We start from the raw sequence: 27,427 nt of genomic DNA on the forward strand, positions 1-27,427 counted from the left end.
GGTAATCGTAATATTTCTTTATGTTTTCAAAGTTATACCGGTTGGGGGGATGTCTCCCTATGGTTCCCAAGAATTAATTGTGGTACTCTTCTGTGGAATTCTGAGTTTTGGTTTTGTGGTCTTCAGGTGCTTTAATACATGTACCATCAAGACATTTTTTCGTATGCGTGCTGTTCCTTGACCGGTGCACACAACCGACAAAGGTGACCACGAAATAGTCTAATAGTGGGTTTGTTTTCTATTTATAAGCCTTAAATTTCAGTGCGTCAATTAGGTCACACTGTCAGCATGATGAGGTAGATACACCCACAGCTAATACATGCTTTAATTTAAATGTTAACTTGCCGTTGATGGAGGACTGTACTATTATTGTACATTTTTATATCTTGCACCTACAGAACTGATTAAAATGAAAATAGCATCCTTGAATGTATGTTTGAAGGGAAAGGTTTCAGTCAGAGTAGTTATCATTGCAGGTGTAAAGTTGTTTGTTTTGCTTTTATTATTATACTGAATGTGTTGTATGCAGAAGCTTAGCTGTTAGGTAAAATGACCTAGACCTAGACTAAGGCCTATTCAGATATTGGCCATGTTTGGGAAAAGCAGGAAAATATTACATGACAGTCCAGTCTTATAGCCACTCAGTGACTGTATTAGTATTTGAAAGTTACTAGCAGTATAGAAAATTATGATTACATTTCCATTATTTTATTGTTGTACAGCATGAAGTCTTTCTTAGTTTGTGCAATAAAAAGAGGTTGGGAAATAACATTTTAGGAAAAGCTTTGGGTGGTCCTAACTTATTGTTCCAATTTTCTCTTTCTGTTGATAATTTCTAAGGATTTTGCACAGGTAGCATTTGACCAGCTGGTTGTGTAGAGCCGTGGGGGCATAGCCTTTTAGAATAGTTGCTGAAGGAGCAGTAGAGGTAGAAGCCACCGTTTTTAAGCCATGCAGAATACCTCTGATTTCTACTTCAACTATTGTATGTAGAATATTATGTTTTCATATATTCGCAAGGGCTTCATTTGTAGTTGTAGGTTACTCATAACCAGTGGAGCAGTTTATAGTGCATTTCCAAAGTTGTTTGTTTATTAAACGTATTCCATATAGGATATGAATAGCCATTGTATGTTAATTTGGCTGTTGTGAGGTTGTGTAGGGCAGTGCATTGACATTTTTAGATCTGAAAGGATTTAATTTACATGTTCCACGGTGCAAAGGAAAAAAATACAGGACTAGCTACTTATGCAACACATACTAAATATATAAATTAATGAACGAAACGCTTCCAGTACTGATGCTATAAGAAATCCAAGCAGCATTTACATTCAAAGAACACAATCCACAAAGTATATAAAAAATTAAAATGTAAATGAGTTTTCAAAAAATAGAATAAAATTAACCCAAAAAGTTCAATTTCAAAACCAAGAAGACTCTTTAAAACAAAAAAAACAAAAAAAAAGTGATAAAACAAACACAGAAGAAAAAGGTTAAAAATATTGAAAATGTGTAAAAAGTTGATGTTTAGGAGATCAAACAGTTTAGTTTGTTTATAAAAGAATATAAATAAATAGTTTGCAAACTTACTGGTTGTTGTTACTTTTGCATGAATAATCTCTTAATTTTCTTGCAGTTTGATCATGCTGCTTTGTCTTCTTTGGCAGTATTTTTTCTCCAAAGTTTTTCAGGTGATGTCTCTGTGTTTGAGATACAATGGGAGTACATTTAGAAATATATGTAATATTAAATGTATAGTTTATTTACTTATATACATATATATTATAGAGTTAAGTAAAATAAATGTATACTTCCTTTGCCTTAGTTAATAATTAGATACTTCTCTAGTGCCAAATAATGTTCACTTTGTCCTCAGGCTGATTTAAAAAGATTTAAAATTGTGGTGTGCACTATTTATACCTCTCAATGGTCTTTTTGGGGGTGGGGCATGGCCAGGCAAGATGGCCGACGAGACGCTTTCTTAGGGAGCTTTGTCACCCCAATAAAATATAATTTATAATCCTGCCCAAAATTCGGCCACCCAGGCTGAGATAGGATGGTCACAACTTTCCAACCCCCTTGGACATAAAAGAACAGAATTGCTCCGGGGGAAGGGAGGCAATGGAATGCCTTCACTCAGAGCCCTGGTGGCAGCACAGGTGGTGACGCCTACATGGCGAGTCCTGCTGATAGGCAACTGCGCTGGGACTTGAATTGGCCTGCTGGTCCCGATGCCCCCGAGGCCTTCACCAACAGCGGAGAGAATAGGCGGTGATAAATTGCAGTGGATCGCATCAGGAGGACTGCTGAGGAGCATGGCATTGCCGTTCCCAAAGAGAGGCGTGCCCGTGAAGGGGCTGTGAAGCCTGGGAGCGGACTAAGGGGCCGAGACCACAGAGCTGGCGCATGCACAAGGGGCCCTGGAAGGGTTTGCAGGCCGCAGTGGGCGGACCAGAACCACTCTCTGAGCAGACAAGGAGTGGCACTGCTGAGGGCATTAGAAAGGCAAGGCCAATCTGAGGCCACCCATACTCAGAGGACCTTGACTGAGGAAGTGCCACGGGTTTCCTGGACCCTATGTGGGCCACAGGCCAGGTGTGAGGACTGTCTGGCCCCTTTCTCTCGTTGAGCCAGGCAGGCTCTGGCATGTTCGGTGTGGCCTTGGACCTGAACTGTGGGTGTCAATTGGACTCTGAAGGGGGCTTGGACAACACTCTGTGCCCACACTGAGAAACACTTCCTCAGCAGAAGGGAGAAAGGATGGTGATTTCTGCTGGAGGGTAAGGAGTAGAGGCCCCCTACCTCTGACCACACTTATCCAAGACTTTATAGTTATAGCCAAGATAAATCAACAGCACGAGAGCCTGATAGGGAGGACAAGTCAAGCGGACTGCACCCTCCCTTCCTGTGTGATATACTCAGACCTTGCTGGGGAGCTCACTTGGCCTGTTGAGATACTTGGACTGAGGCATGGGAATCCAGGGACAGCGAGGAGCCATGCTGGCGTTGACTGTCTTTGGGACCCCCGACGTAATGGGCAGCGGGCTCAAGATGGAGAGATGCCGCTGTGATGATGGGAAAAGATTAAGCTCCTAAGGCCACATAGACCAAGTACTCAGTACACTCAGGGTGCGACTCCTAGCCCCACTAGGTGGGCCTTGGCTGGTATGGCAGATAAACGGGGGGATAGGAGGATCAACCTACCAGAGCAGAACTATTGGCGTTTATACACGGATCTAGAATGGCAAAATAGATGTGGTTACTGTGGAAAATTCACTTACTCCACACAGACCTGCAAAATGTTGCAGAAAAGGTCCGGACTGAACACTCCATTGACGATCTGCACTCGAAAGTGAAAACACTCAAAGAGCAAGTGTCAAGAATAGCTCTCATAACTAAAAAGTAGGAAGACAGAGATGAGGATGCATAAGCCGCTCAAGACACAACAAGCTAAGACTGATAGGATTTCCAGAGGGAGCTGAATGCTACACACCATAATAATAATTCCTTGAAGAATGGATACAAACTTCCTTGAGACCACAGGGTATGTCACCAATGTTCACAGAGGAGTGGTGCGCATATAGCCTTAACAGCCAGGCCTCTCCATGCAATCATAGGAAGGATATTCAACTTTGAAGACAGATGAAATCCTTAAGGCGTCCAGGGGGGCAGGATATGTTTGCAATAATAACCACCAAATCACAATTTATTTGGACAATACCAGAAAGGTCCAAAACAAGAGAAAGGACTTTACAGAAGTGAAAAAACAATTGCGAGCCCTGAATCTACCTTATATGCTGCTCTACCCGGCGCATCTATGAGTCATGGAACAGGTTAAAACACCCTTCTTTGTCCGACTGGAGGACATCTGGTCACAGCTGGAACTCTGAGATAAGGTGCCATGACTAGAAGGGGGCAACCACCATCGAGGCTAAGTGTCCAAAAAGGGGGACGGGATGGTGTGAGACTCCAGGATTGCCTGTCACATTGCCCCTGGGGAGTCATTGGACCCTCAGGGTACTGCTGCAAGATGATGGCACCCTGTAGGCGAAGGAGGACTCATCACCTGTAGGTAAGGTGTCTACTGGCTCACCTTCCAACAAGCCGGAGGATGTCTTGGAGGCCGAGGAGGACCACCGCAACGTGTCCACATCCTGTATGATGCTGTGAGGTAAAAATTGGGACCAGCGAGACACATACAGAGCTTCACAATACACTTTGACACATGCCTGTATCCTTTTTTTTCTTCTATAGAATAAGTAACCATTGCATGGCACTTACATAGGATCCATATTGCATGCCTACAAGAAATCTATTTAACAGACCCAGAGAGGGAGCGACTCGAGATAAAATGATGCGGCCAACTGTATTACGTCACATATTCGGCCTATACCAGGTGAGTGTTGGTGTGGGTGGCACCCAGAATCCCTTTCAAACGTACATCAACAGAAGCTGACATTGAGATCCGATTCATACTAATTCAGGGAACATTAGATGGCAGAGACATCACCATTCCTAATCTCTATGCTCCCAACATTGACAAGAAGGATATTTTTTATAAGATACAATATTGAGGGTTTGTGTTGGCTCCCTGGTGGTGTGTGAGAGAGATTTCAATTATATATTAGCTGGATCAATGGATAGGCATCTCCCTAAATGTGGCACAAAACCAGGTATGACATTTACTCTTAAACCAGTGATGCACAACACCGACAGTAGATATGTGTGGAGTGACGTCCATCTGAACAGACGAGAATTCTCATTTCCTGCTTTAATTCACCACACCCACAGTAGACTAGATAGAGTGTTAGCAATGGGAGTCTTTCGCTACAGTGCAAGGGAGGTGATGTACCTAACTCCATTCCTATTTGAACATCCCTCTCTGAGAATGAAGTTTGTTGGGAGGGAACACATAGGAAAACCTGGAGCGCATAATGATGTCGAGTGTAGGAAGGGACTGGGATCCCAGTTTTATTTTTACCTGGATCTTAACTGGGACTCCACAGCTACTAGGGCAAATGAATGAGAGGCCATGAAGGCAGTGATGCTGGGGGTCCACATGGGCAAAAGCTACGGGATGACGAGACAGTTCCAGCTGGACCTGATGCAACATGAACAGCACTTGGCAACACTATAACGTACAGAACATGATGACAGGGAGCATAGCTTGGAGTTTCTAGAAACAAATGGGTCAGTAAAAATAACATGGGACAGACTGAGGCAGAGGGAATACCAGCAGTGGTTAAAGAGAGAAGGTGACAAACGTAGTAAATTGCTGGCCTGGATTCTGCAGAGTGAGTAGGATACTACTCAAGTCATGCTAGGGAGATGCCCATATGACACGCAGGCTAAAACACAAGCTGAGATTAATTACGCATTCAGGTACTAACTGAGAGAGATGTTTAATGCTATGGGTGATGGAGGACTTACTGGATGGGATCAAGTTCTCGCAGGTGCCTGATGTTCAGTGTTAGGAGCTAGATGCAGATATCACCCTGGGAAAGGTGGGCACAGCTTTAGGAGAGATTCAAGTGGGGAAAACAACTTGAGGTGATCGGGCTTCCAGTAGTGTACTATCAATGCTTTTCACCTATGCTATCTAAAAAATTACTAGAGGACCTCTGCTAGGCCTGCAGTTTGGGAACCATATACATGTTGCCAAAACCTGGTGGGGACCCCATGGGCCCATCCTCCCACAGGCCGTTAGCCATAATCAATGTGGACACTAAGGTACAATGCCAAATCCTAGTAACATACCTTGGAGCTGTAGTGAGACAACTAGTCCATGAAGACCAATGCAGGTTTATACCAGGTCACAGTGCAGCCATGAACGTGCGGCAGTTAATCCACGTACTGCAGTCAGAACACAAGAGGGACACAGAGCTGGCATGGATGGCCATGGATATAGCCAAGGCCTTTGATACGCATGACTAGCCCTACCTAATGGGAGTCCTTAGGCGTATGGGCTTTGGGATGGGGTTCGGATTGTGGGTGCGATTAATGTACATGGATCCCTCTGCCAGGGTTCGGAGAGGAGGCATGGAGAGGGGTACGAGACAGGGATTGCCCTTCTCCCCACTGCTCTTTGCTGTGGCATTAGAGCCACTTGCCATTTGGCTCTGAGAACTGCTTACGGTTCGGGGGACAAGAGTGGGTGACAAGACTCATTTAATTTCATTTTACGCAGAACGATGCATTGTTTTCTCTCCAGCAACCGAAGGAGGAGGTACCGGTGCTTTTGACCTCTTTGGCTGACTTCAAGGAGGTGGCGGGACTTAAGATAAACTAGACAAAGTCCATCCTCTTTCCCCAGAGTGGCTAAGGGGCAAGCCCATGGATCAACAGCCGGACTTTGAACTACAGTGGGAAGTCGATAGATTTAGATAATTAGGGATGAGGGTGGCAGGGAGTCCTAAAAAATCATACGAGTATAACTTTGGTAGGTTAATTGAAGGGTTGCATGCATCGATACGCTTCTGGATATCGCTGCCTCTGGGAAGAGTGGCTATCTCGAAGATGATCTTTTTGCCTAGGTGTCTCTATGTAGTTCAAAACTCACTATATTAGCTGCACTGTTGTGGACAGGAAGGAGAAGCAGAGTGTCTCTGGATACTTCAAAACGGGATCAGGTGGATGAGGGAATGGGTCTTCCAGACATAGAATTATACTATGCTGCGCACCTAAAACATGTGGTAAAATGGGTCGCTGAAGTTAATATTTTGGCTACTAGCAAATCAGGAATCTCTGTATTGTCCATGCTGCCAAACTCTTAGCGAAAGTGGCAAACTTGTTGTGTTTGTGCCCCCTCTACACGAAACGGAGGCCTTAATGGATTGCCCCCTGGGTACTGGGAAAAGAGGAAGCTCAGGGGAACATATGGTGACACCCATTTAATGACGCTCCTAAAGCGGGGTACCAGAGTTGTGGGTGAATACACATATCTGGTGCGCCATACCGCTCACATAAGGGGAACAGGTGGTTGTAAGTGTCGCACAGCAGCCCGGCTTCTCCCGGGACCTGGAGGTATGACTCTTGAAGCCATTCTGTGATATTAGTAACAGCATGTCCACCATACAATGGCAGATACAGGAATGCAGACTACTGAGCGACTTGTATCCCACAAAGCACTTCATATCTTTTTCAGAGGCCAGAGAGACGTTTTCTGTGGAAGAAGGACAATTCCTACAATATGGAAAATTAGATAAAACAGCCAGGGATATCTGGACAGCGTTCTCCAGCACACCGCCCCTGACAGAAATGCTACAGACTATGCTCAGTACATGGGAGATGAGACACCTAATATCACTACTGTATAGGGCCCCGATAGGCCTAGGAGGTCTTTAGTGGCTAGAGCCGCCTGAAGCACTGACCTTGGAGAGGAAATCACCAACTCAGATTGGGTTACAATTTGCGTCAAGGAGACATCTGTCAATACTAGATTTAAAAGAATTCATTTTAAATAGGTCCATCAAGCTTACCTCACCCCCAATAAGATCAGCAGGGTATATCCTGGTCCCTCTGCATCCTGCCAGCGATGTGGACAGGAGGGTGCAGACTAGCCACACCTGGCCAGGAATTGCCCTAAGGTACACGCGTTTGGGTGGAAGTGCTTGTCCACCTCCAGGGAGTAACCAAGTTTGCCCCAAAAGCCTTCTCAATTGCATTATCAATTGGGTATCCTCAAAAAGCAGAAATGGTGGAAGATGTGATTAAAATTCAGATATTTTTGCACTGTTTTGAGCAAAACCACAGATAAAAATCGGATGGTTGGGGTAGAGGGCCACGGCAATCACGCTTTGGATACAGGACATGAGAAACAAGCAGTAGGTGGGGAGGTCCAAATTAAGATACCCCAAAGGGACACCCTCAATCCCCACTAATATCTGTCTGTATGCGCTGGCCGCTGACAGTCCAAATGCACAGGTCACACTCCAGAATCCTCTGCCCCTTCAACTCCTCCCCAGACTTTCCACCGGTTCTACTACTAGTCCTTGAAACTCCCCCTACTGATCAAGGCTTATCACATGCGGTCCTTCTCCTCTTTGTTCTGTGAAGTTCCCTTAATGTGTTTCATAATTACGGTTTGGATTAGTTATTCATTTTTAAGATATATTTGAAGCAACACATTTGGAGCAGTTACTCATCTTCTGCTAACGACACAAGTACAAAACATGGATCAACTGACTCCCCCAAAATGTTTCCTTTTTGTTCCCACTGTCTGTTATCGTTATGGTTTCATATGATGAGTTTCCGATTGGATATGCGCAATGGATACGCGTGTACGCACAATGTGGCAGGTTATTACAAGAATGCCAATAAATAAATGTTAAAAAAAATATATGTTTCTAAGTCGGCTTTTTAGTTGACTATTGGATTTTTATTTTCATTTTTGGTGTACTACATTTAATGAGGTATTTTGTTAAGCATTGTTTGTTGATACATTAGTTCACAATATTTATGTTGCCAACATTTTAGTCAATTCCATTATATGTGGAAAACTATATTTTGTTTTCTATATTTTAGTACTTGATCTTGTTTTTTTTTAGTTGATGACTTTTATGCTGTCAACATTTAGGGGTAACACAAAGTATGTATTCAGCGTTGATGTTGTCTATATTTAGGCAACAATATTTTTGTACTGTAATATTTATGTGGTTGAAGTTGTGACCTATAACCCTCGGTTACTCTGGAAGCACCCCAGTGGGGGCAAACTACCATGAAGATGCAGACTATAGTGAATTACAACGACCCTTGAAGTGCAGGTGAGGTAACTGCGGAATTGACACTGAAGCATCAAGTGCACCCTTAGATCATCACACAGCAGCACTCTACTTGCATGTTACTGATGTGATTGAGGCAAGTGCTCTCCATTAAGTAAGCTTCAAGGATGTCTGCAGACATTTCGTGTCCTTCTTTTGATGCTTCAGCCCATCGAGCATTTTTGCAGTAGCTAGCATCGTATCGTTTATTGCTATTCCAAAATATTGTTTCATAATCAAGATACTATACATCAGTTAATAACATCTTAAAAGCAACAGTAAAACACATGTAAAAACAACAATAAATAACATTAAATATCCATAAAATCAACCAAGGCGTATAAAATCAAAAGGGGGCATTTGCAACCTGGCTTTGAGCGCCTTTTAACACTTTCCTTCTTATTATCCAAGCTGCATACAGGAATTTAGAGACGGCCACCACCATGATCGAGGTCGTGTCACTTTTGTATATTCTATATGCCTCTCCTCTGGACAATAAACAGAAGGATCTTGTCACGAGGGGAGCCAGTCTGGACCCCCAGAGATAGAAGAGATGAATAGCAGGACTATACCTCTTGCGCCTCTTTCCCCGCAGCATCCCAAAAACTGAAACCAGCAAGAACCGACGCTTCCACGACCACAGGAGGAAGCATGACCCTGTTTCTTTCACTGGGCCGAGTTCGCGTAAGGTCCCGCCCCCTGGGACGTCACCGCGTCAGAGGCCCCAAAACCCGGAAGGAAGGAGAAGGAAACGGAGAGACCTGAAGGGGAATGCGAGAGCGAGGGACGAGAGTACCGAGCCGAGGAAGAACTCCCGACGGAGGCGACCCTCAGACGATTCCCTTCCCAGACCGACAGAGCCAGGAGGCCAAGGACACCACGCACCGCCCAGCCACGCGTCAGGAGACGCGTGGCTCACCCAGGTATGGGTGCGAGTCTCGGGGTGGGCAGGGAGGAAAGGTTTTAAACTCCTGTGATCACGCCGTCAACTTCCATACACCCCCTCCCCCTGAGCACTATCGACACGGGGCATTCCCTTTTGTTTGGGTTATACTGTTTTGGGGAATTGTGCGCCGTGTGTCTCCTCACGTTCCTACCCGTTCACCACTTACGGCAGGACCGTCGACTGAATACAAGTCCTTTCTTTTTTTCTTTGCATTTGCCTTCTGGTCCGGCGGCCGTCACGGGAGCACCCTGGAGTGGAGGAAGGAGGGAAGCCCCTTTCAAAGAGGACGCCGATCCCCAGATAATGAGCCGGAACTCACTTTACATTACTATAGACTGCCTCCCAGGAGGAAAAGACTGTTAAGGACAATCAAGGCCAGCATAAAAGCAGTACCTGTGTCCGTGAGTTCCTCTAACCCGCTTACAGATCTAAACATGAGGGCAATCCATTTAGGCCTTGGTTGTCCAGTAGAGGGGTGTTAGAAATGGTATTTCTGGTTGGCTAGGGCAAGCGCCTAAGCCAGGCAGAAACCAACACTCTAGTCAGGGCAAGGGAGTTACATGCTGAAGATAACCCCTGCTCACCCCCTTGGTAGCTTGGCGGAGCAGTCAGGCTTATCCCAGAGGCAATGTGTAAAGCGTTTGCGCAGCACACTCACACAGCAGCGACACACTAGGCACGCCACAAAAGAAAATCCACACAAGGTTATATAAAAATAGCCTTTGTATTACTCATAACCACATTAGATCACAATTGCAAATATACACTGTGCCAAGTGGCACTAGGTAGTACTTTACAGGGGACTATATACACGACAGGGTCAATCGGGCCACTGTCATAACATCCTGATTAGGGTAATAAGAAATACTGAGAACTTGCCCATATCAGAAAACACGGCATGGTATTTCAGTAGACATCCTGTCTAATTACACCCCAGAAAACGTTGTAATCACCATCTCTGAACACATGGGTGCCCCCAGCCCTGCTGACACCTGCCATATATGTACACCAACCTCACAGCAAAATCAGGGCATAAATATGAGTCAAGTAGAGTGAGGAAGACTCCCCCCCCCCCCCCCCAACTTCACATGAATCTCCAAACAGAGTTCATCCTGAAAGATCTCCCACCTGTGACACAGGAAACTTTTAACTCCCCGTGGACCACGGTAAAGAGCGGCTCCCCGGCTGATCCGGCGCCACTGAACATCTTGAAACAGGTCACCCCCATCATAGCCCCGCATATAATAAGCCTGATCAACGCCTCACTTACCACGGGAATAGTTCCTCCCAGGTGGAAAGAGGCGAGGGTAAGAGCTCTTCTAAAGAAACCTAATCTGGACCCGACCGACCCAGGCAACTATCGCCCCATATCCCTTCTTCCGGCCATCAGTAAGATCACTGAGAAACACGTAAATTTAACTCTTTCAGGGTTTCTCGAGAATCATGGCCTGCTTCACCCCTCCCAAACTGGCTTCCGTCCACGCCAAGCCACCGAGACCGCGCTACTGGCAGTGGTGGAAGAAAGCAGGAAGATTTTGGACTCTAGAGGATCGGCGGCCATTATACTCCTTGACCTGAGCGCCGCCTTTGACACGGTGAATCACCTGACTCTGATCCGGCGTCTCAGGAATATAGGTATCAATGGCACGGCACTCCAGTGGCTATCATCCTTCTTGGAGGGTAGAACCTTCCAGGTTTTCAATGAAAGCACGGTTTCCAAACCCATACACCTGCAGAACGGGGTGCCCCAGGGCTCTTCGCTTAGCCCAACTTTATTCAACGTGTATATGTCCCCCTTGGCAGCCAAAATAGAACCTCACGGAATCCGAATTATCACCTATGCTGATGACACCCAGCTAGTGGTCGGGCTTACCCAAACCGAACAGGAAATCCACATCCTTCACTCCTGCTTGAATGACATGTCAAGCTGGATGGATGACTCCCAACTTAGGCTCAACGGAGGAAAAACTGAGATTATGATCTTAGGTAACTCCCTCCGTTATAACCCCAGCCAGCTGTGGCCATCATGTATGGGCCCAGCCCCTATCCCAAAATCAGAAATCAAGAGTCTGGGGGTATGGTTGGACCAGGACCTCAGCCTCAGAACGCAAGCCAGGAAAGCAGCAGCCCTCTGCTATGGCCTACTCAGAATGGCCCGAAAGGTCTTACCTCTCCTTCCATCCACAGCTAAGAAAGTACTAATTCAGTCATTAATCCTTTCTAGACTGGATTATGGGAACGCCCTGTATTTGGGCGCTCCCATCTCAGCAATCAAGTAACTACAATCCGTGCAGAACAGTGCAGCAAGACTCCTAATGGGAGTCTCTAATAGACTGTCAGCTGAACCGGCCCTTCGCTCCCTCCACTGGCTCCCGGTTCAGGAACGAATTAAATTCAAGTCCTTATGCCTAGTGCATAAAATAAGGCAGGGACTCGGTCCTCCGTCGATTTCCACCATGATTCGCCCATACAAAGCCAAGCGTAAACTCAGATCAGATGATCTGCATCTGACTGAGATCCCTAGGATTAAGAGGTCCAGAAGTGGTAGCAGACTCTTCTCTTATAATGCCTCTAAACTCTGGAACGCTTTACCTCTTCACTTACGTGCCACCCCTGACCACATGACCTTTCGCAAGCAAATTAAAACGTATCTCTTTCCTTAGCTTTCTGGTTCCCCCTACTGTCGGTTATTAGCGCTGGGATGCCTCCGGGTAGCCATGCGCTCTATAAATGCTTTTCCATTCCATTTCATTCCATTCTAGGTAGTATTGGACAGAAATATCTATACCAAGAGAGCCAAACACATCATAGCAGGAAATGCTGTGACAGCGTCACATCAGGGAATCACTGACTGTAGGTGCACCATGCTTGCCCATTACCGTGCTTCTCATAGGTATTACATGGTAATCTCCAGCTGTCCATGTGCACTCCCGGCCACTTGCCTATCTACACCGGGAATTGTGCGAGTCACTTCGGTGCTAGTAAAAGCACCTGGGGGCGACCTGCCAATGGCCCCTAAACAAACAAGGTCGTATTCCACTTCACACAGATGCCCCTGAGGGGGGGAGGAACATGCACTGTTTGCTCCGGTGGGACGACCTCCCTGGCCACCCAGCTGACTACAGAAATGTTGGCAAAAACAAAAGGAAGATAACAGGCCTCCTCACCGGGGTCTCCTCGCTGTGCCCTGGGATCTCCAGACTCCCGTGGCCCGCCTCTCCCTCTACCTGGTGGGGGGAGGCGGTAAGTCACTGAATGGAGCCTGCGAGGCTCCAGGCCCTCTGGTGCAACCTCGGCTTCTGGCACCCACGAGGCGCCAGCTCTAACTTTGGCCAGTCCCCGCCCCCAACCAGGCAACCTCTGCCTGTCTTCCGGCTGCCTCTGTTCTCAGCTGGCCCGTCTTCTTCTCCTCTCAGCGGCAACCAACTCTCCCTCGCTGAGGCACAGGAATGGAGCCCACCGCCAACCAGTTGAGCAAACCAGTGGGACTCTCCTCTTCTGTTTGGGAGCCCCGACGAAGATCAGGCTTCCTGCCTCAACGTCCTGTCCCCAACCAGGCGTCCCCTTCCGTAACCATGGAAAGCGGGGCACAGCACTCTTGACCAAAATACGAAGCGCACTCCTGGCACAAAATTGCAGACTGACTCTGGCCACGCTCATCACGGAACAGAGCTCATCCACTCCCCCGACCTGTGCACAGCCTGCCTCGTTGCTTGTGAGGCTCTCCTCTCGCCTCAGTCAGTCTGGGCAGACACGCGGGGCTCTCCTTGTTCTCCTGAGAGCCCCGCCCGCAACCAGGCAATCCTTGCCTGTCCTTCCGGTTTCAGCACTAGCACCAGGTTCGCCACGGGAGCCCTCTCCTTCGGCTCCGGAGAGTTTACAAACGGGTGCCCACACCTTCTCTCCTGATGGGCAGACAGCGTGGCAGGGCGTTGTGCCACGGAAGTGCTCCACATGTTCCCCTGAGGCACCAGTCCACTCTAGGGCACAAGGGCTACAGGATAAAGTGAAGAAACTCCAGTGCTCAGGCTGGATCCCCCTTTAAGGCACTTCCAGGGGGCAGGCAGAGCTTTTCTCCAGTGCCCTGGCAGGGGTAGGGCATGCACAGGCAGGCCAGCACACTGAGTCTCCTCCAAAGACCAGCAGTCCCTTCAGCTGCCCAGCAGGGCAGCAGGTCAGTCCTCCAGTGGTGGTTCCTCTTGCCAGTCCAGTAGCCTGCCGGCCGCAGGCTTCAGGTAACCACCAATGTCAAAATAGAGATGAGAGAGACCCCTTTGCAACCAGGGGATTAGGGTACTACTAAGATGTAGAGAAAATGTGTTATCCCTTGGCAAAAATGATAGGATGAATTATTGAGAAAAGAACTCTGTGAGAACGGATGTGTTAATTAATGACAGAAGATACTGTCTTTTTTCTTGTCTCTCTGTAATTTGTCTGTTGTAGTGTTAGGTGTTTCAACAGAGGAGGTTATTATTAACTCTATGTGAAACGTGTGTTATTTGAATTGTGTTTTATGATATTAGACAGTTATATGTCTATTTTTAATTGCATTGGAATGTGTTTTTAATAAACTTTATGTAAATATTTCTATACATGAAACATAGTGATCGTTATGTTTTATTGAAGTCGAGGTTTATGTTCTAACACATGGGCTCAAAATTTGGGGTGTGAATAGGACTGAACTTAATCGTTTAACTTATCATTTTTGCCAAGGGATAACAAATTTTCTCTACCTTCAGGTAACCACCAACAGCACTTTCATGGGGTCACAGCCCCAATACTTATACTGCAAGGGTCTGTGTTCTCCCCCTTCACAGGGCTCTGCACCCGGTTCAAACCAGTTCTGGGGGCACCTACACATATACACAACATCCTCCTTTGTCAGTGTAGGTCCTGGCCCCAGACACACCACGGGGGGAGGGGGGGGGGCGGAACTAGCATTGTGGAAGGCAGACACAGTCCCATTCAGTCCCAGGTGCTACTCCTCCCACCACTCCAAAGGCAGATTGTCCTATTCAGACCCGTGCTGGCTCACCCAGCCCCTGTCACTCCAGAGCCAGACATGCAATACACATCAGGCAGGCACAAGGACACACAGTAATCACAACTTTTAAAAGAGGCATTTCTAAAATAGTGATAATAAATCTGCGATCGCCATTGCGCAGCATTTATTACCACTATTCCAAACATACCAAACTTGACCACTCTACTCCTCTCAGATCAGGAATTATGACTGAAACATTTATCAGGGAATCCCCAATGCATTCCTATGAGAGGGCAGCCTCACAGTAGTGAGAAACCAAAATGGCTGTTTGTCACTACCAGGACATGCCACACAGTTAAGGCACATGTCCTACCTTTTTACCTACAATGCACCCTGCCCATAGGGCTAGCTAGGGCCTACCTTAGGGGTGACTGATATGTAGTAAAGGGGAGTCACAGACGTGGCACCCATTTTATGTGCCATGTCACAGTGGCAGTAAACTGCGTGCTCAGGCCCTGCAATGGCAGAGGCCTTAGACAGGTTTGAAAGGCTACTTTGGAGGGTGGCGCAATCAACGCTGCAAGTCCACCAGTAGTATTTAATTTACTGGCCCCGGGTATATGAGATACCACATTACTGGGGACTGATAGGTAAATTAAATTAGCCAAACAGGTGTAGACCAATCTTACCATGCTTTACCATAGTGAGCATATGCACTTTACACTGGACAGTAGTGATAAAGTGCCCAGAGTCCTAAAACCACCAACACCAGATCAGGAAAAATATCAGGAGGAAGGCAAAATGTTCAGGGATGACCCTGCAAAAAGGGTCAAGTCCAACGAGGGGGCAAAAACAACACATTTGTCACTTTCGCTGAGAGTTTGGCAGCATGGACAACACTCAGATTCCTGATTTGCTAGTAGCAGGGACCATGGGCATAATGGTGTTTTATAACATATTCAGTGCTAGCCAGGAGCCAGTATGGACCTTGAAGTGAAATAATATTTTTACCATGCTGGTGGTGGATTCTGCAGGAAAAACCTCTACAGGTTCCCCAGAAGCCCTGTCTCTGAAATTCCAAAGACATTATGTGTGCTGCGGCACACAAATATCAAGACCTGACTTATAATTTCAAAGTTATGTGCAAATTAAACTCACCCAGGTGCCAAACACCTACCTGCGATGCAGCTACATCTCTAAAGACCACAGGAACACCAGAAGGGCATGACAGCAAATGGGCAATTCCTAGGTTCACTGTTATTTTGTACAGCCAGCTAGCACCCTGAGCCGTGGCTAGGGGCGAGGAGAGGCTCCAGGCATCTGGTGTACCACAAATAAAATGACTGCGAAAACCAGAAGTTTTAATGTTAAGAAAATGCTTCATTTTCAAAGCAATTGTGATTTTTGCCATCACTAGAGTAGTAGTAAAACACAGTGAGCTTCATAGTACAAGCACAGGACATCCTTAAGACTTTTGTGATGCTCTATCTCATACTTTGTGCATCAGGGATAGGCAGAAATTACACCCGGACTGCATGGTGCAAGTACACATTGCCAGAGGACACTTTAGTGCATATGGAGGATAACTGCCCATGAAGTGGACTGATTGCCCTTTCTGAATAGTGGCTGGCCTGGGCCAAAGACCTGCTGAAGTGTGGCGCCCTGAAGTGTGCTTTAGGTCAGTCTGTGGGCCTGCTGTTCTCCCGTAGATCTCAGGCTCATCAAATATCCCCAGCGAGGGACCTACGCCATCCATCAATGACATCTGAAGAGAGGTGCCCTCTCAAGTGCCCACATCGGCTCCAGAGTCCCATCGGGTAGCACGGTGTGAGCAGGGAACTAAGACTTTGTGTCTCAAGACTGGATTGTCTAGTGTGGAGCCCCAGAAATTGTGCCCACATTTAAGGTGGGTGACTCCTGTGATGCAGAAACTTTGACACTCATAAGCATCTAGTTGGTGGGGAGCAGATTCACCGGTTGCCGGACCCTGCATGGCCCTAATTGTGCTGCATCGCTCTTGTGCAACACATTGACTGCATGCCCATTGCGTGTAGTATCTGGTTCACAGGGTGCGACCCTGAGAGGTGGGGGTGTACCCATAATAGTGCCTCATTTTACATCGTGTGGCACTGCTAAACTTGCACCTGTGTGTGTGACTAGACTGGTCTGGTGCAACCTATATCATTGTGCTCCGGACGTTGTGCCTCCTTTCCCATGAGGTAAGGAATTTGTAACTCTTAATTGTGTGACTGGAATTGCCTGGTGCAACCCATCTCAACTTGCATCAGTCACTATGCCTCATTTCCAGGGAGGTACAGAATTTGGAACTCTTTATGTTGGATACTTGAAGTGTCTAGTGTGACTCATACCAACGCGCACCAGATGCTGTACCCAGATTGCGTGGGCACGACCTGATCATCGTGTACCACTCAGGGTTCCTCCTCATATTGAGAGGCTCTCCAGGGTTACTCCCCATTCTTCAGTTGCTCCCTTTCTGACCCTCATCGCGGCGAACTAACTGCCCTCTCCACACCTGGCCCCTTCCAAAGACATCTTGGTGCCAGGTAGTAGCGAGAGGGATTGACTAGGTTGAAGGTATGCTTCTGAAAAAGTTCAGAAGCAAGTCAAGAGACTGCATGACTGCGTGACTCTATTGTGTTTTGAGACCTGGGGATGAACTTCCCAAATGGCTGCCAACCTTCCCTTGTTTATGTCTACCTCCTAAATGAAACTTGCTACATATCCCCACCTGCTTCCTGAGTTACCAGACTACGTCTGACTGCAGCCACATGCAGCTTAGTTTCCAGGAGGTGGAGCTGGTTATCTTCCATCCGTGAGTATCGGAAAATAGGGGTGAACCAGAAGGAGGACGGAGGTTTTGGCGACGGAGTATGCAGAGTCTGATCCATTGAACTGCTGGGTACCAGAGCACAGCACTGGAGGGCTGAGTGCATTGTGTGCAAGAGTGTTCCGTATGGAATGAGCTGACACTTGTGGCATCTCGTAGTGGGACTGATAGTCGGCGGAACACCTGTGATTCACGACACTAGCTGTGTTGTGCCGCTCTATATGTTGGTTTCCTAGAAAAAGCCCTATACATTTGACATTGGGTTTACCGGCTCAGCTCCTGCCCATGGGGCTGCTAAAAAGTGTTCTGTTGTCATGTATGTCATGTATGTACATACACATTTCTTTGATATCGTTGTGACCCTGGGTGTCCCCTATCTCCGTGTGGGACTGTATTATCAGGATTGCTAGGGTGGGCCTAGGGTGTATATTGTGTCGCACCGCATAATGGTGCTCTCTTTCTATGGGGGGTGAGTGGTAGATTAGGAATTTTCCACATTGTGCATACTATTGATATCATAATGATACGAGTGGGCCTAGTACTGCTAGTAATATTTCCGAATGTGTATTTTACCCAAAATTATATGATGTTCACGTTATGATGTTCTGTGTGTTGAATATAAACTTTATTTACATACATCCTGCATGAAGTCTCTTATGTGACGCTCAGTGTATTTATCACGTGTGGCTTCCATGCCTTTGCTTTACACATTGCCTCTGAAGAAAGCCTCACTGCTCAGTGCCAAGCTACCCAAGGGTGAGTACAGGTTATACGGCAAGTGTAATCACCCGCCCTTGACGGAAGCGGTAGGTTCTGCTTGGCTGTGGGAATTACTTCAGCCAACCGGAAAGTGCTGATTTCAACACTATGTCTATGGTGATAAATGATTAAAACAAACACACCACTACTGAAATGCAATGCTCATGGCTTCATCCTTGATGAGACAGACGAGATTACATATCATATTAACACTAACACTATGGAAGAGATAACTATGAATTCAGTATTATTTATGGGTTAGAGAGGTTGCTATTTAATTAGATTGTGGCTTTTGGTGTTGTTACTTATTAGTATAAATATTGTGAGGTCAAAAGCAATGGTTTGGTATGTAAGTTATGGTGTGCATGGCTAATGTGTGACTGATGGATTGCAGACCTAACCATAACTCGTGAATTTCAGTGTTGTTTTGCAACCATAAGTGCATTTTATCTGTTGTTTTAAATGAATTTACTTTAAAGTAAGTTAAGGATCTATTATTACGGCTACCCATAACTTCACCATAAACTTTAACCTTTGTTTTTTCAGTGATTCTTTTAGGTTTGCTTGATCATATACCACATGCAAATGTTCCCTGCATCCCACTTACCTGGTGAGGCCAACCTTCACCACGCAAGGCTTTTGACTACCCGCAAATAGGGGTGGGCATCAGACCTGCTCTGCTACCAGGCCCTACACCTAGCTTTCTGTGGGTGGGCCTATTGCTGTTGAGGCCAGCCAAAGGCTATGAGCTGCAGGGGTTAGTAGCAGAGCCTGACCTCTGGCCAAGCCCTGCACCCATCCTGCTACAGGCAGCCAATCACTGCTGGTCAAAGCCAAAGGTTGCTCCATGCACAACCCTCACCGCCGGTGGCCAACACCCAATGTGCACAGCCTTTGGCTATGCACTGCAGACTTTGGCTGCAGGAGTGGACCTGTGGCCAAGTCAAGTCTTCTACAAACCCTCAGTGGGTCGGTAACGCCAGCGGCGCACACCCTTGATTTGTGTGAACCATACTTAAGTTAATGCAGCCTTGCACATTCTTGCACCCTTGTTGGAAACTGCATGGGGTTTTTGGGTGCCGCACAGGTCCAATTTGGGTCCAGGAGCCCTTACAGTGAGGAGTTGCCATGCTTCTGAGGCCCTTGTGGACCTTTGACTTCCCATCTGTGGACCTCAGGGTTGCACTCAGGACCATTGGTCCAGCCTCAGGCTCTGTGAACCCTGCGGTATATTTTTACAACTATGGTGTTTGTTTGGGGCCCACCACCTGAGTGAGAGTGTCAGAGGATAGCCCCTTATGGCACCTTTATTTGTTTCATTATAGCAGCCACAAAAAGTTTCTTAAAGTTGTGGCCAGTCAATCGAACAGTCGCAGGCCCGCGGACACAACTTTGTTTTCACAGACCCAAAATGGATCATTGGAGAAAAATTTCCCACACCCAAAAAGATTTAAATTTGAGTGGACTGATGGTCGGCGATTCTCGATTTCTGGATCATTCATCTCTAATATCTCAAAACAATATTGAATCGATTTAACCAAAATTGGCAAATATACTTCTTTGTGAAAACTTCTACTTTTATGCCAGGTTTGGTGTAATTCTGTTAAACATTTTTCTGCAGCACAGTTCAAAGCTTCCTGTGGGAGTTACAATGTGAAATATACATTTTTGTACCCTCTTTTTTTGCCTCTACTTGATTGATCTGCACAAAACATGTCATGTCGAACATAACATTTATCAACAATTGTGTTGGAATATTTCCTACAGATTAGTTGAATCACGCTAAAGTTATTAACACAGATGAAGATAACTCCCACCTCCTGAGATTGCTGGACCTCTCAGTTCTCTATGATACAGTCAACCATTCACACCCTGGAGTCTTGAATGGTATTTACTGGCAACGTGCTTCGCTGGTTCTCTTCCAATCTTTCCAACCAACACCAGTTCATTCACATGGTCACCTTCAGGTACTGAATAATCCTTATAACCTGTGTAGTCCCTCAGGGTTACATACTGTCCCCTGTCATCTTCAACCTCTACATTGGGCTCTACCCACAGATAACAGCATTAAAATTCACCTTTAGGCACTGATACACAACTCTACCTGAAAGTATCCTCTGCTTCAGACATCTAATGCCTCAAACACTGCCTGCATCTCATCCAGGCCTGGATGTTCAGTGCCTACTTAAAGCTCATGCCTGCCAAGATAGAATTCCTGTTATTTGCCAAGAATAACAAGGAAGTGGTATCAAAAAGGAATATTACCAGAGAATGGGGAGCCAGTCTTCCTCCGAGGGTGGTGCACTGGGAATCCGACCTTGATTGGTGTTGTGAAACGGAAAAAGTAGTCTATGAAAGTCGGGTATGCCCACAGAAGTGGAATAAGGTCTGTGGAGAGTGGGTGGCATTTAGGGGTTATTAAGGCCCTATGGAACCAGGTTTGGAGAGGAGAGTTGTGGGATCCCCCCACTGAGTTCTCCTCTCTGCACATGGGGTATACATAGTTTCCTTTACAATGTGTGCCAGAAGTAAATGGAGATTTATGGTATATTGTATTATCCAAGGCTCAGATTGTAAATGTGACAATGCTTTTTGTAATTTTTAATAAAAAGATTCTTTAAAAAAAAAGAATAACAAGAAAGAAACAGTACAGCCTGGCTCAATTACATAAACATTTGATGGTTTCGAGCCCCAGCTTTCACAAAATGCTGAGTTACTTGGATTCACCTCTGGCACGAACCTCATACCCAAGGAACGCATTGCCAAAAAAAACATAGACTGCCTGGTGCCAGCTGTCTCTTAACAAATGAAACTGTTTCTTCCAGAAACCTACTTCTGTGCCTGCATCATTGCATCCTAGACTCAACATTGGGCCTCCTATAATAGTATCATATATGCCGCAGAAAATCTCATCAAGGTTCTGAAGTAATATGATCAAATCACTCCGAGGAAATCTATTGGCTCTTTGTGCCAGCGGGCACCATCTTCAAAACCAGCTGCATCATTTACAATGACATAACACCCAGCAACCCCTCTTGTCCTGCAGATATGTTCACTATTTCTGGTGGTTCTTGGCACAGCCGAGGCCTGGACACCATCAAACTGGTGTCCAAGAAGTCCACTTATGCACCCTGGATCTGGAACAAACTCTGTATCCATCAGGACCACCCCACTGGTGCTCCAACTATGAAAAAAGCTTGAAAATACACCTCTCTAAAAAAACTTTACATCACAATGCAATCACTGTACACTTCAGCTCTGAGAACCCAGCTACCTATCCTATCAAATATTTGCTGCAGGCTTGCCTTTGACCCTTGACCGCTGCCTTTTGGTACGTTTTGTGCAATAAAAGTACAAAAAATATACATTTAAAAAAAATGTCTTAATGTTTGAAAGTCTATCCTAAACAGCTTAACATAACTGCAGAGGTGTTATTGCCACCTCCGCAATATGTTTACGAGTGTTTGTGTGTATACACAACTATGACAGACAGACAGACAGACAGACAGACAGACAGACAGACAGACAGACAGACAGACAGACAGACAGACAGACAGACAGACAGACAGACAGACAGACAGACAGACAGACAGACAGACAGACAGACAGACAGATAGATAGATAGATAGATAGATAGATAGATAGATAGATAGATAGATAGATAGATAGATAGATAGATAGATAGATAGATAGATAGATAGATAGATGTGTTTATGTGTTTATGTGTATGTGTGTATCCAGAAAGTAATATGCTTGTTCTTACCACTGTTGAGCTTGGGGCAGACCATCATTCATGAAATACAAAGCTTAAGGGTGAAAATAATAGGAAAAGCCTGTGTATGTGTTTGCTAATTGTGGTGTGTATATATTTGAGGGTATGTTTAACCTACACTGTGGGAACCTTATTGGTGTGTGTGCCCACACGTGTGTGTGTATGTGTGTGAGAGAGACAGAGAGAACTGTGTGTGTGTATGTGTGTGTGAGAGAGAGAGACAGAGAGAACTGTGTGTGTGTGTGTATGTGTGTGTGTGTGTGTGAGAGAGAGAGAGAAACAGAGAGAACTGTTGCCACGTGGATAACACAGTTGTGACTTATTCCTGAGTTAGGTGCGGCTTACTCCAGCAGCAAGATACACCCACAGCTCCTCATCGCAAGAGTAGGTTAACAAAACACCCTCCATCTTTGACAAAGCTTGCCGCATGCAGAGGTACCTGGTTCATCTAGACTGCCTGTATGCCACGTTTGTGGGGAATTCGAAGCCGTGGAAGAGAGATGGGAAAAGGTTACTGTCAGAAATTAAAATAAATAGTGCAGGAGAAATTTCCACCAGAAGAAACCTCTTGCACATAGTAATATATGCCAAAAAGGACCAGCATAATAACAACTTAAATAGCCACATAGACTGAGTTACAGAGGATAGAGGACTTGCTTGTGGTGTTCATTGCGAGGGTGATGGTGGATGAGGAAAGTTTAGGGGAAGAGAGCGGGGTTATGAGAAGGGAGAATGACAGAAAGAGAAGTAGAATTTATAAAAGCATTGACAAAGAGGAAGAAATAACATATGGCAAGAGATAGCAGAGCGAGAATTTAGAAAAGTAGAGAATCGAGAAAGAATATGTTAAACAGGAGAAGGGAAGAGAACTGGAATACCTGCAAAGCAGGCAGAGAGAGAAAATCCATAAAATGAAAGGAAAACTGAGACAAAATATTTTAAACAAGAGGGTGAAAATGAATGCAAGAAAACTGTACAAAGGAAGAATACCTGATGAGAGGGACGGGAGAATAAGACTAAAGGGTGGGAAAAATATAAGAAACTCGAAGACAGATAATGTACGTTATGAGAGGTGAAGAGAAAAAGTACAGCAATAGAAACAAGCATTGGCATAGCCAATACGTCTCGCCTTTGGGACCTTATAAGTGTTTAGTTATGCAACAGTTGCATAACTAAACACTTATAAGGTCGCAAAAGCGAGACCTATTGGCTATGCCAAGCGGCCGCGAAAGTGAAAGTGATCGCGATGCGATCAAACATCAAAGCGGCCCTGAAAGTGAAAGTAATCACGGTCAAGCGCGGCGCGAGCGCCCGCGCACATGCACTGTAGCTCTAGGCTGGCCTGGTAGCATTTTTTGGAGCCCTCTCAATAAGTCTTGCCAGACCAGCGCATGCGCTGGGTCAGGCGAGACCTAAAAAATGATGGCAAAAAAGAAAGAAAAAGAACCCTTAAAATCAGAGGGCAGATAGGAGATACATATAATGAAATGAGCAGACAGAGACGTATGTGGCTGGGCTTTCATGATAACATATACACGTTACATACAAATCAGGCCTAATTCTATGTCAAACATAACAGCCCTAGCACTTTAGTGTGTGTATGGGCAAGGCATAGGGCCTACAGAGCTAATGTTTCGAATGGTAATGATAGCTGAGTGCGTGAGATCGCTATATTATTTATTTTAGCAAACGTTGACAGTCGTGCTAACAAAAACATAACATAAGTACTGGGGAGAGGCCTCTTCCATTCTGCTGTCCGGAGAGCTACGCGTGATGAGTAACACTGCATAGCATCGAGCCTTACAAAGAACAAATCTGCAAGGAAGCAAAGTTTGATACATTTGCTTACATTTCGAACGCCTCTTTGACTGAGACATTGTTTGTTCTGAACAGTGCAGACATGAAAGACTGCATAGCATCATTTCCTCCCCCCCCCTCTCAATGGGGAGATGGTTACAAAGAGACCCGAGCTCTGGGAGGGGCTAGGCATCCGCAGCTCCTCTGCTATGGCGGATGAGCCTCGCCCTCCCCCCCCACCCCCGCCAGCTGCCTCACAACGGAAAAATAAAAGGATAATAAACATGTTTTATTATTGTTTTCATTTTCCTTTCTTGACAAGTCTTTGGGGCCATGGGGGACGACAGGCGCAGGAGGAGTAGTAGTGCACTGTGATCAGTGTGCATGACGGATTGGCGGGCCGTCTCTGGCTGACCAAACCATCATGCGCACTAAAGCTCTCTCCAACATAGCTGCATTGCTGGGTTGGAGACAGCAGGCACAGGCTCCCAGTCTCCCTGGGAGTGCAAATCCTCGGCGATCAGCCCAATCCTGACGCTGCTCTCATGACATGAGAGCAGCGTCAGGATTGGACACAGTGGAGTCTGGGAGCCTGTGCCTGCGAGAAGAGGAGCAGAAGAGCGTGGCATGGCCGTCCGCAGGTACGTTTTTTATATTTTATTTTGTTGCCCCCTGCCGCATTCCACTCCCCCCGCCCTGCTCTTCTTCCTCAGCACCTGCCACGACAGGTGTTAGGACACGAAGACTCACTGCTTGTTAGGAGATGCTGGATTATTTTCAGTCTAAAGGCCCAACTGCTTTCTAAAATATGCTGGGATAAATACATGGCTTGGCATAATCTAGTAAGGGAAATTACTAATAACTCAGCAAATACAATAACCATGGAACTGATAATATATATATGCATGTGGATTGTTGCTGGGTGAAAACCACGAGTGCGGTCTGCTCTCGTACACAAACATTATGTGGGATACCTCATCAATGTATCTTCCATACTGTTTTTAAAGTCACGCGCTCAGTGGCGGCTCCTCCGCTATGGCGGAGGAGTGGCGCCCACTGCTTGCAAGCTGTGCGAGAGGGGGAAAGATAACAAGATAATAACTTTCAGTTATTATCATGTTATGTTTCCTTTGCGGGCAGGAGGGTGGGCAGGGCGGCTCTGCCCATGGAGCAGGGCAGGGGCGGAGTGGTTTACCCACTCAAGTGCACAATGACTGTTTGGTTGGCCCTCTCTGGCCGCCCAAACCAGTCATGCCCACTTCCTTGTTCTCCATGCAGGCTGCATTACAGCCTGCATGAAAACATGCCCTCTGCTACAGCCCCACGGTGCTCAGACCAATCACAACGCGTTGGGATTCGCGGGGGGGGGGTAAGGGGGGGAACCTGGCTGCCGGCTTCCTGTTCCTAGAAGCGGACTCAGGAGAGCAGGAGTGCAGAAGACGCGGGACCCGCCGTTGAGGCAAGTTAAAAAAAAAAATCTAAACCCTGCTCACCCCGCGCAACCCCACCGTGCGACACCTGCATGACCCCCACACAACCCCCACTGCACGACACTCCCTGTGACACCCACGAGCCATGCATGTGGTGAATGTTGCGGTCCCACTAATCATGTCGTTTCACCGTTCCTGCAAGACATTTTCTGGGAAAACAAGTCTCCAGGTGAAAATTAAATTGAAAAGCATAAAGGGAATACAAAAAAAATAAAAAATGAGACGCCCAAAAAGTAGGATTCACATGACAAGGCGCTTGAGAAAAAACACACTGTTACCCTGGCCTAGTGAATACATGAAAATTAAGAGTGAAAGTGCATGGAACAGAATCCGGCAAGTGGGAAAAATTAATGGAGGGGGGGGAGCTACACTGAGCAGAGTTCAGTCGAAGGGGCGAGTATGAGCCCAAATCAAACGGTACAAGGTTGAGGGGCACAAATGACCCCCACTTATGCAACTGAATGAAAGAAAAGACAGCATACAGAGTCGTCAGTGATGCAGTATATAGGAACATCTGCTCATTTCAAGGTTCACTCAGACCAACAGCGACTACGCGCCCCCCCCCCCCCCCTCCCTTGCACCGTGTCCGACATCTCACCTCAGAGTGGATTAGCAGCAGTGTTAGTGACAGACAAATACAGGGCTTGGTGGTGTTTGCAAGAATCCATTTCTTCAGCTGTCAGGAAATCAGAAAAAATGCAGCCAAGGAATTACAGGCTCGGAAAGCCAAGTGGTGAATTTACATACAGACCTCGGGAGCTGCAGAGTGCTGACGGCAGCAGCCCGAGTCATGGAGTTCACAGTGTACTTAATAGAGTCACCCTTAGGTTACTGATAAACTCCCTCACCGCCCTTGGGTTACAGTCCTTTTTCTCTTTCAATATTAGCCTTGAATAGAGATATTACAAAATGGCTGCAAGAGGCCCTTGAAAGCAGTCTCGTTCTATTCTAACCTGGAGCTCTGCTATTCTTTGTCCAATACAGCCATTGTGTCTAACATTACATATCGCGTATTTACATCTTAAGGCATAAAAAAAGAATCAATTTCCCCGTAAATACACGGTAGTGCAAGGGCCACCAGGTTCGATCAATTTCATTATCAGCTCTCAGGGTGGCACACTCACCCAGCATATATAGTTTGCTACTGAGAGAGATAGATTCAGAGGCTATTGATGAACTTGTACAACCTGGAGCACTTCTAGACTGCAAGGACGTTGGTAGTGAAAGCTAACAACCTGGGCTTCAGGAAGTAAGACAAAGATACTACACTAGAATGAAGCATGCCTTCCCTAGTGGCAGGCAGCGCTAGTGCTGATGTGCCGCAATGTACTCTTTGCTCAATGTGCACAGTTTCGAACTGGACAAAATGGCTGCAGGAGATTCTTACAGGGCAGCCCCCCCATCTTGATATGGAGTCCTGTTATCTAGTTTTAAGAGGGGTCTTCCAGAGTAGTAGATAAAAATACTCTTTTCACCCAGTCATGCATTCTTATTAATCAGCAACAGGAGGCATTCCAGAACAATGTGTTACTTACCTTTAGTAGTGCTCTATCTGGTAGAGCCTCTATCGACCCACAGACTTATCACCTTTTGAATACTACCCCAGGCCTCAGCTGGATCCGGATATTTTCTCAGCAGTACCTGTGTGTGCCAGCTGATGGTGCTGGTGGCTCTGCATCGTTGTGCCGAGCCAGATATGATTTGTGTGGGCCTGTATAGGTGCCACCCATGTGCTCTGACATCAGTTGCTTTCCTGACAGATCTGCATCTGCAGAGATTGGTCATGACCAGTGTGCAGATTCCTAGATTGAGATCGTTTTTGTGAAGACACCAGTTCATGAAACATGGAGGTGGGTGGGTCAGTGAGGAATCTGCAGATAGACAGAGTCTCTACCAGAAATAGCATTGCAGTGGTGTTTTGTTCATGAGCACCTGCCAAGCTTTCTTTTATTGGAGAGGAGGAGAGCTTTCAATGACAAGCAGATGGCTCTCAGTTCCAGAAGATTGATAAGGAGTTGGGCCTCTACCAGTGACCAGATGCTTCTGGTCTCCACCTCTCCCAGATGGCCTCC

General features: G+C 46.3%; 1 protein-coding gene across 1 annotated transcript in view; it reads right to left on the reverse strand.

The window, feature by feature from the left end:
- The window catches only part of NRXN2 (neurexin 2), a 2,164,206-nt gene that overhangs the window by 1,987,991 nt on the left and 148,788 nt on the right, over positions 1-27,427 (reverse strand). Inside the window, exon 2 of the mRNA XM_085625468.1 lies at positions 1,591-1,700. The gene's annotated coding sequence lies outside the window, so the exon portion shown is untranslated. The remainder of the gene's footprint in view (positions 1-1,590; positions 1,701-27,427) is intronic.

Source organism: Triturus cristatus, chromosome 9 (genome assembly GCF_964204655.1).
Source record: "Triturus cristatus chromosome 9, aTriCri1.1, whole genome shotgun sequence".
Classification (NCBI taxonomy): Eukaryota; Metazoa; Chordata; class Amphibia; order Caudata; family Salamandridae; genus Triturus; species Triturus cristatus.